At 44.1% G+C, this 10,605-nt stretch overlaps 1 long non-coding RNA gene across 2 annotated transcripts in view; it reads right to left on the bottom strand.

The window, feature by feature from the left end:
- Positions 1–2,833: 2,833 nt before the first annotated feature.
- The window catches only part of LOC141425728 (uncharacterized), a 47,626-nt gene continuing 39,854 nt past the window's right edge, over positions 2,834–10,605 (bottom strand). Inside the window, exons 2-4 of one of the 2 annotated variants that reach the window (XR_012450809.1) lie at positions 5,765–5,896; positions 3,232–3,339; positions 2,834–3,035 (exon numbers count right to left, since the gene is read on the bottom strand). This is a non-coding gene — a long non-coding RNA (uncharacterized lncRNA). The remainder of the gene's footprint in view (positions 3,036–3,231; positions 3,340–5,764; positions 5,897–10,605) is intronic. The other variant, XR_012450810.1, reaches the window with a different exon arrangement.

Raw genomic sequence — 10,605 nt, 5'->3', positions numbered from 1 at the left:
GTTATTAAAAAGCATGATATTATGTCATTTGCTGGAAAATGGATGGAGATGGAGATCATCATGTTTAGTGAAATAACCAGTCCCACAAAGACAAATAGTGCATATTTTCTCTCATTTGTACAAGTTAGGGGAAAAACAAAAACAAAAACAAGGTCCTGAAAATAAAAAGGGGACTACATGAGAGGTGTAAGGGAAAAGGGGGAGAGGGAGGGCATAAAAGAGAGCAACAGAAGGCTGAAAATGATCAAAGCACATCACATACTTGTAGGAAAATGTCATAATGAAACCTCTTACTATGTACAATTAATATACACCAATCAATATTGCTTGCCCTTGCTTATCTATTTTTGAATTTTTTTGGCATGTTGTACTGTGGTTGAACCCAGGGTCTCAGTAGGTAGGGACTCTCTGGCTATACCCCCAACCAGTTTTTTGCCTTTGACACATTCTTGATTTCTCTTTTGAGCATCTTCACTGTCTCCAAATCCAAGTGAGATGGACAGATTGCTACTTACTTGCACAGTGTCTCCTAGGTAAACCCTCTCTCCCCCAAGTAAATACCTCTTCATTTTTTAATACTGAAACTCTTTTTGGGGGTAGTACTGAGGTTTGAACTCAGGACCTCATGCTTGCTAGGCATCATTTGAGCCACTCTGCCAGTCGTAATACCCAAACTCTATAGAACATGTGTATTTCTATACATAACATCTCCAGATAACATTTACACAAAAAATCTTATATTTACATTATAATCATAAGACAGTATTTTTTTACCAAATGAAATGCAAGAGAAGTCTTTCATTCCAAACACTATTGCTGTTTCTTCAGAATCTATTGAGGGTTGCACTTTATCTCTCTTCAAAAAGATCAGTTGAGGTCATAACCCCAGCTCCTGTGAATGTAACCTCATTTTGAAAAACAGTTTTTGCTGATGTGTTATGATGTAAATTAAGAGGCAATCATACTGGGGTAGTGTGGACCTTTAATCTAATAGGATCACTTAGCTGTGGTAAGTTCTTGTTCCCACCAGGGAAACAATTCAGAGATGGACACCCAAAGGAGTTTCACAAGCGAGGTTTATTAAGGAAAAGTGAAAGTACAGTTTCAAGAAGGCAGAGAGCAGGCAGTCAATCTAGTAATCAAGTGCTCCAAACTCTTGGAGTTTAGAGTTCTTAAGTTGATTGACCTATGGCTATGCTAAAGAGGTGTACCTAATTATGAGTTCTCCTGGAAGAGAGGCTGGCTTTTCCAGGAAGGGGCTGACTAGGGAGGAGACTTCTCATGGCCAGTGTGAGCAGGTCCGTTGACCTGACTGAGGGCAACTGAGGATTAAGAAAAAGACCCCCTCCACCTCCAAGTTCAATTATTTATATAGCATGAATGGGAAAGCAGGGTAGAATGCAGGTCAAGTTCTCATGGGTCCAAGTTGCCTAGGTGGCAAGTACAGAGCAGCTGTGGTATGTTGTTATTTAGTACAGCCTATCCTGACTAGGTCAGTGTGTCCTGTTTTTCTTGCAAGGCAGCATTGCTGAACCTTGCCTCCTCTTGGCTGGGTCTGTGCCTATCAGCCAGGAGGCCCTTGACATAGCTTTTTTTTTGTCAAGCACAGCTTGACAAAAGTGGTAGAGCTTTGCAAGTGCAAAGCACTGAGTTCAAACCCCACTCCCATGGGAAAAAAAAAAACAACAAAGAAATAAGACTAAGTATTGTTTCAGATGTGAGTATGTGTGTGCATGCATGCTTGTTCCCTGGGTCATAAGGTGTATTTTTTTTTTTTTTTGGTGGTACTGAAGTTTGAACTCAGCACTTCATGCTTGCAAAGCAGGCACTCTTCCACTTGTGCCATATCTCAAGTCATTTTGGAGATGGGAGTCTTGCAAACCATTTTCCTGGGCTGGTTTGAACTGTGATCTTCCCAGTCGCAGCCTCCCAAGTAGCTAGAGTTACAGGCATGAACCATCGGTGCCTAATAAGGTTTATTTCTTTGGGAACATTCCTAGGAAATGATAATAGTCACTTGAGGAGGAGGCAGAAAGAAGTCAGTTAATACCAACTGTCTTAGACATTAACAGGCCAGGTTTTCAGATCTAGTCCCCTCCCCTCAGTTCATCTACCAGTTGATATCACTGGCAGTCCAATCACGGGTGGAGTTTACAGCTGTCCCAAGTTTAGCATTTGAAATCCCAATCTGGCTGCATTCCCACTCTCTTGTTGTCTCTCACCTTCTAGAGAGTGGCCTCCCCTCATTTTAGGTAGGTCAGTATACTAATCCATTTCCTGTTATTTTAACAAAAACACTTGAGGCTTGTACTTTATAATAAAAAAGAGAAGATGTTTATTTACCTCATAGTTTGGGTGCCCAATGCTATAGGTGGCATTAGCTCAGCTCTGGGAAAGGCTCCATTGGTTGGATCACATTAGTGGAGGATCATGGTGGACGCATGTACAAGATAGGAAGCCAGATAGAGACTGGGGAGGGGCCAGGCTTGCTCTTTCATAACCCTGTCAGGAAACCTAACCAGGGCCCACAAGATTATATCAGTTCCTCTGGCAACACTTTCCATGACCTCATTACTTCCCACCAGCCCCAATGTTTAAAGGTCCCACAATCTCCCAGCATTACCGCATTAAGGACCAAGTTCCCAATCCATGAACCTGGATGGCACAATCAAGCCACATCCAAAACATAGAAGCCCTAAAGAATAAAGAGGGTAGATATGATGAGTAAAGAAAAACAACGCATCATCTTGTGTCTGTAAATAGATAGATGATATAAGAACAAACAAAAGTAATCTTGAGGGACTATAGCACAAAAAAATTTTTTTAAATTCTTTTATTTTCATTTTATCATTTTCATCTTTACTCACATGTGTCAAAAAATAAACCATGCTGCATCATTCTTACAAATGAAAGTTACTGCCATTGACATTTTGTGGTTTACATGAGATCATGGAGCAATTTAGTGACAGATTTAGAACAAGAAGCATGGTCTTCAGATTTCCAGGCCAGGGTTCTCCCTGGTGACTCCACTGCCCCTAAAAGGAAAAATGTTAGAAGTACTTAGCTGGGGATGTTTTTCCCTCAGTCTTGTTCATGTCTGCACACATTCTTTGAGGATATCTGGCTGTGGTGAGGGAAGCTGCTGTGCGTCCTGGATTTGCTGGTGCCATGGCATCCTGAGGGAGACGTGGGGAGCAATTTGACTTCAGTCATCCTGTAGCAGTTACCTACCTGTGGTTAGGGGCTGGTGACTCCCAGGGGTGTTCTCAGAAGAGCGTTTCCATATCTCCATATTACTGATATCTGGTGGAGATTTCATCTATAGTTTATTAAAATGCCCTGAAAGAAAACAAAGATCAAGTGGTTTGAAACTCAAGAATTTTGGGTAGGAGCCTTATGCCCCTTTGTGTTAGTAGCCTGGCATCATCTTTTAATGGTGTGCTCATAAATCTTTGTTCTCTGCTAAAAAAAATATATATATATTTGGCTGGGATGTAGCTCAGTTGGTAGACACTTGTCTAACATGTGCAAGGCCCTGGATTTGATCCCTAATACAGAAAAAAAAATTATTATTCCAAATTCCAAGGCAAATTATACCAGGGGAAAGGACTAATGAAGACTGGGAATGTTTTCACCTGCTCCATTGCAATGCATGCTCTTCATTGTTTGGTAGATGCAATCTTAACTCATTTGAGATGAGCTCCACACATCATTTCCAGTGCTTCTTTCTCTTGACCAAAGCTCTGCTAAGCTTCTCTTTCTCTCTCTTTCTTTTTTTTTTTTTTGGTGGTACTGGGGTTTGAACTCAGGGACTCATCTTTGCTAGGCAGGTGCTCTATGGCTTGAGCCACTCCACCAGCCCTGTTTTTTGTGTTGGATATTTTTCAAAGTAGGATCTCATGAACTTTGAACTATTTGCCCAGACTGGATTTGAACTTTGATCCTCTTGCCTCCTTAGTAGCTAGGATTACAGGTATGAGCCACTTTTATAATGAGGTATAAGCTTCTTTTTTATAATGAATATTTTGTGCACCAGAACTGGATACCATCGAATTCTTATGATTAAGCCAATGTGAAATTGGCAGGTGGCTCCTATCTTCTCATGCACTCAAGAATTAATATACATAGTGAGAGAGAGGACATGACTGTATTAGTGGGTGAATTTCAAACCAAGTGACACTGAAGCAGAAATCATCTCACAGAGCATCTCCTCCAAGCAGCACTTAAGGATGAAACTTTTAGTTTGGGAATGAGAACTTGAGCAGCTTCCTAAGAGGCAGGATAGATAGGGAAGTGAGGCGTGGGCAACAGGTGCCAGGAGTTCCAAGATCAACATTGTATTAGTGAAGAACTTGATTAAGAGGACACAAACACTACTTTCTTTGCTTTAAGCTTCATGAACTCCCTAAAAAAATGCAACATATAGTCCCCCTCCCAAAAAAGTCAGCTCTCTTCCTCTGACATTGCCTGCCTGCCCAAATGATAACTACACTCTGGGACGTAAGTAAGGATATCTTAAACAAAGATGCTTCACTTATTCTGGAAAAAAAAAAAAGTTTGGTACAATGACTTGAAAAATATTTACAAATCACAGAAGTATTTACAGAGAAGGAAAAATTTCTCTTAAGGAAGGACACCTGGCTTACAAGGAGCATCTGAGGAAATCCATCCTTTGTTTAAAGCAATGTTTGGGAGAGGCAGACATCCATGCACACTGACCCAGATTTACTAAACTGACCACACTTGGTATCTCCAGGCCCATTGATAATGTCAACACAGTGCAGCAGCCAGAATTATTGACCATAGCAGGTGTCCAGGACAAAGGGGAACATTTGTCCTAAGATGATTTAGTCAAACCCTTAACCTACTTTTTCACCATAAATACCCCTGATGCTAGAGCACTCTGCCTCTTATCAGAGGGGCCTGCACCCACTTCTGGCTGTGTGCTATCCTTTCCTTTGCTTTGCTTTACTAATAAACTCACTTGTTCTGTACCTCAATGTGTCCTAAAATTCTTTTTTTTACTACAATTTCATGAACCTGGTACCCAAAGACAAGGTAGAGACCTTCTCTCTTTCAGAGAAGAGACTTCCCTGGAGTCTCACTGATTCTGGTAACAATTGCCTTTCAGTCACCAATTCCCAATTATTCATTAAGTACCATCCTCATGCCAGACACTGTACTAGGTATTTGAAAGAAAACAAGACAGAGTTGGTCCCAGCCTCACCTAGCTTACAGTCCAGTGGGGAGAACAAACCACAAAAACAGAACAGAAAAATATAACAAATTGTATCAGATGGTATGAAAAAAGAACAGAGTTCTTTGAGAAAGAATAAAAGAGGAAAACTGCCCAAAACAAGCTGAGTGGTTTGGAAAATCCTCTTGGAAGAGGTAACATTTATGTAGAAAACTGCCAGTGGCTCATGTCTATAATCCTAGCTACTCTTGGAGATCAAGGTTTGAGCCAGCCTGGTCAAAAATCCTAGCAGATAAAAGGGCTGGTGAAATGGGTCAAGTGGTAGAGTACCTACCTACAAGTGTGAGGCCCTGAGTTCAAACCCCAGTGGCACCAAAAAAAAAAAAAATTTCATCTTTCAGGTGTCCCCTTAAAGGACTCCAAAAAACACAAAGAGTTCTAAGGAGCAGTTTGGTAATCATTGAATTATTGCTGCTACTGTAAGAGGTGCTTAAACTGCTTTTGCTGAAAAGCACTGACTGCTCACTTGAGCTGATGAATTAAAAACAGGAGAAAAGCTTGGCCTACCTGCTTGCATTTTGTATCTGTCTTTCCTCTAAGCCATTCTCTTTACAGCCACTTTGCAATCACTTTGCATTCCAGAAAGGACAGGGCTGATAAGGTCTTTAGGAGTGAAGAAGAAGATTATCTCAGGCAAGGCTGTAGGACATGAGAAATTGCTAATTAAAGCTAGAAAAGACAGTTCAGGGCAGAGACAAAGGGCACCATGTAGAGATAATTGCTCATTCCTGCCTTCCTTTGTCTCCTTCTGTAAATAAACTTCTGAATCAGACCTCCCCTGCTGCTCTTATCTAAACAACCCCAGGTCTCTAACCCAGCCTGGCTCACCTATTAACAACTAACACATTCCTTGTAACCTGATGCTCTGCACAGCCCTTTAAGTATCCTGTGAATTCTTTGTTTGGGGCCCAGAATTTTGAGTGTGAACTCATCTAGGACCACTGGTGTAAAATAAAATCTTTCCACTTCTCTGAGTGTTGCTTGGTTTCTCATCTGATAATATTTCCACATTTCTGGAGGCCCCAGTGAGATACCAACTGTTGTGGCCCCTTGAGCCACCAGCTGGTGGCTGGGCTGCACTTGAGTAGGGAGGGACTTGGGACTGAATGAGGTGGCATGCCATCCAATGGTATTCCAGGTCCTCCTTTGCCCCAGAGTTCCAACCCTCTGAGCAGTCTTGACTTGAATCAGACTCCAAGGAGAAGTAAACCAACTCACCTGGCAGTTTTGTCTGGACTCAGTAAGCCCTTCCCCCCAGCCCTGGGAAAGTCAGCCTCAGTCAGGTCCTGTCCCACTGGATGGAGGGGAGATTTGATCCACTCCCAGGAACCTCTGAGAGGAGTTCCACAGGTCAGGGACTTTCCCAAAAGTGGTGAAGGATAACTAATAACGTTGGTGTGAGTGTGTGTATGAATGAGCAGCCTGATTTGTCCTTGGTTCAGGCTCAAGTTTGTGACTCCATGGCTGAAAGGCTATGGAGTCTGAGGGGGTCTGTCTTGAGGTTCTGTCATGATCCTCATATGGCTTAAGGTGGCATCAGGAAAAACCAATCTAGAGTCACAAGTCTGACCCCACCATTGATGCTAAGAGGCACCAAAGTTCCTTCGGGGCATGGCCAGGCAGACATCTGATTGGTCCCTTCTCTTGAAGGGGCACCCACCCTTGTTTGTCTTTGCACCACTGACATGGGGAGGGAATACATAAGGTGGAAATAGTGGATATTTCTAATTGCCATGGGTGGAATTTCCTCAAAACCCACAGTCCTAGATTGTATGCTTAAACATTTTAAGAGGGATTCTCAGGAGATTATGGGATCAAAATGTCTCACAGAAGGCTGTGCATGCTGTATGAGTTAGAATGGCCCATTTTGGGGGTTAACTGGTCCCCTGAAGCTACCCTAGATTTGCCCACTGTCAGGGCAATTTATCAGATCGTAATGGGAAGCCCTGGGTACCCCAACCATTTTCCATACATTGACTCCTGTCTTCAGGTTGCTCAGACCATGCCCTCTTGGGTCAGATTCTGCACTAATAAAAAGGGACAGAGTAGAGTTTTCGTGGCCAAGGCAATAAAGCCTAAAGACCAGAAGCTGACCAAGCCTGTTCTGCAACGGGATCCAGAAGATGAGCTGCCAGTGCCCCTGCTGTACATTCCCAGTGCACCCCCACCATCAAAGCAGCCAGTGCCACCTTTCCCAGACAACTTGCCACTCTCAGTGAGTCTTCCTCAGTTCCATCAGTAACCTCTCAGTCCCAGCAACATCCCACACCCATCCCCAGCTTGGAGTCTGAGTCCATAGCCCTTGAGTTTCCGTCTTTGCTCATCCTGGGTGCCGGCCCCTCAGGCCAGGGCTCTGCAAATGCTGCTCTGTGAGATGCAAGGGCCCCAGCAGATTGGTGCTGATGGCATGGTCCAGCCTGGATGCTCTATCTTCTATTGCCACCCTTTCAGTACAACAGACCTCTTAAATTGGAGGAACCATACACCACCATATTCAGAAAAACCTCAGGCCATGGTTGACCTCCTAGAATCTATATTCCAGACCCATTGTCCCACTTGAGATGACTGCCAACAGATCCTCCTGATATTTTTTAATACAGAAGAGTGGCGGCTAATTTGGACAGAAGCTCACCACTGGCTCCAAGGGCAGGCCCCAGCAAGAACCCTAGACAGAAGCTTGGGCAGGAGAGGTGGACTCTGATGTGTGGCCTTCCTAGGACATCCGTACAGGCCTCCTACACAGGCTCAGGGCTGGAGCTAAGAGACCTACCAACATGTCCAAAATTGTGGCAGTTATCCAGAAGCCAGAGGAAATCCCAAATGATTTTTATGAGAGACTCTGTGTGGCCTTCCAGGTATACACTCCCTTTGATCTGGAAGTGCCAGAAAACAAGTGAATAGTCAATACAGCACTTGTGGCCCAGTCATACGCTGACATTCACCAGAAACTTCAGATACTTGAAGGTTTTGCTGGAATGAATGATACCCAGCTGTTAGAAGTGGCAAATACAGTCTTTGTAAACCAGGAGCATGAGGAAAAATGGGAAGTTGATAAAAGAATGAAAGCCAAGATGTCTTTATTGACTGCAACACTGGGGAAGCCAGACCCAACCCAACAGTCAGCTCTGCCACAGAAGGGGAGAACAAATGGCAGAACCCCACTCCAATGAGACTAATGTGCCTATTGCAAAGAGATTGGCCACTGGAAAAAAGAATGCCCCCACCACCACAAGGGAACAGCATTGGAAAGAAGATAGGATGGCAATCTGAACTGGAGGCCCAGGACCTCATTGGCATAGCAGGAATTGAGTCAGACCAGGGAAGACCAGGTTTCTTACTATAAGGCCCCCAAGAGCCCATGATTGAAATGAAAGCAGGGGGCCAACCAATGATTTTTGTGGTGGACTCAGGCACTGAGCATTCCATGGTCACTAGGCATGTGGCCCCACTCACTCAGCACAGGGCCACAATAGTTGGAGCCACCTGCACACAAACTGCCTGGCAGTTCTGCTGACCCCAAACATGCCAACTAGGAGGGCATAAGGTGACTTCTGAATTCCTGTACCTACCAGAATGCCCAAATCCTCTTCTGGGAAGGGACTTACTAACAAAACTTGGAGCCCAAATCACTTTCAACCAGGGAGGGCCTACAAGACTTACCATGGGAGGATCAAATGCCTCATCATGGCAGTGACCATGCCTATGAATGGCAACTTCATTGCCAGGAAAAGTGGGACCTGGAAAAGCCCATCTGGCTGCTGGAAAAGTTTCCTGATGTCTGGGCTGAAAAGGGGCCTCTTGGCCTGGCTCACAACCATGTGCTCATAATGGTGGATCTCAAATGTGGAGCTGTCCCTGACAGACAGAGGCAATATCCAGTACCATGAGAAGCACGCCTAGGAATTCAGACCCACCTATAGCAGCTGAAGGATGCAGGGATATTAATCGACTGCCAATCACCATGGAACACCCCACTGTTGCCTGTTAAGAAGGCATGGGAAGATGATTACCAGCCTGTCCAGGACCTGCAGGCAGTCAACAACACCATTATCACACTGTACCCAGTAGTCCCTAATCCCTACATTCTCCTGAACCTTCTACCACCACAAGAAAGCTGGTTCACCTAACTGGACCTAAATGATGCTTTCTCTTGCCTCTGCCTGGCCCTGGTTAGCCAACCTTTGTTTGCCTTTGAATGGGAAGACCCACCCCATACTGGAAGAAAAACATGAATGACCTGGACTAGGCTGTGGGAAACCCTCAGGACCCCCAGAGCCTCTTGGAAAAGAGAGGGGTCACTGTAGCTTTTGTGCAACAGCCCTAAGAGAGATAAGAAGTCCCAAAGGGCTTCTGGAAACTTCCTATTCTCCCTCTTTGTGGAACCAGGAACACCCAGTTCTGCTTCTGGGCTCATAGCCATAGCGACATGACAGCCAATCGTATTTCAGAGGCCAAGGGAGAACTGGGGACTGCCACGTACTCCTTCCTGCTTTTCTGCACTGCTTAAATACGCCCTTCAGAAAATAAACTGAGCCATTGCTGCCTGGCACTTCCTAGTGTTCATGTCGTTATTCGTCATGCAATCCCCTAAGACCAGAGGACCCCAGCTGTAGCTGGTCTGTGGTAAATTGGCACCCAATGTGGGGCCCCCTATGAACATCTTGGCAGTTCAAGAAAAAAAAGAAAACAAGAAAACAAGAGAGGAAAAGGTTCGACACAGAGTCCCAACCCAAGGAGTCATGAACCATAAGTTGGGGAACAAAATGGGAAATGCTCAAAGTTCAGAGCATAGACACTTCCTACAGCTACTTTGCTGTTTACTAAAAACCAAAGGAATATCTTACAGCCAAGGACAAATTGAATATTTTATAGAGACAGTTATCCAATTTAATCCTTGGTTTCCTGAGCACAGAACTTTAGACCCTGATAGCTAGAAGCAGATAGGAGAAAATGTAAACAGAGCTCACCAAAGAGAGGAAAATACTCCTATCCATTTTTTTGGCATGTGGTCCTCTATTCATTGTTGCTTGCCACCTCTAGCAGATCCTTCTAAAGAGGCTCCTGAATCAAGTCTTCTGGAGGACAATAAGGAGGAGGAAAAGCCTCTCCCACAAGAACTTATAAAATTTAAGTTTTCCTCTATGGAGGATTCTTCACCATCTTATGCTGATCTTTACCCATCTTTGGCTCCATTTAAGGCTATCCATCAAACAAGTACCATTCCTAAGAAAGGGACAAAACTGGGAGAAGAAAATAAGGAAGTCTCTCTAGACAAAACTTTCAGGCAGCTATTATTAGAGGAGGGGAATGATGACCCTTCTCCTCTGTCTTTGGCTCCTTTGCCTTCG

Source organism: Castor canadensis, chromosome 8 (genome assembly GCF_047511655.1).
Source record: "Castor canadensis chromosome 8, mCasCan1.hap1v2, whole genome shotgun sequence".
NCBI classification, from domain to species: Eukaryota; Metazoa; Chordata; class Mammalia; order Rodentia; family Castoridae; genus Castor; species Castor canadensis.
Note: the sequence above shows the minus strand (reverse complement) of the source record. Positions and strands in the feature narration are given on the sequence as shown.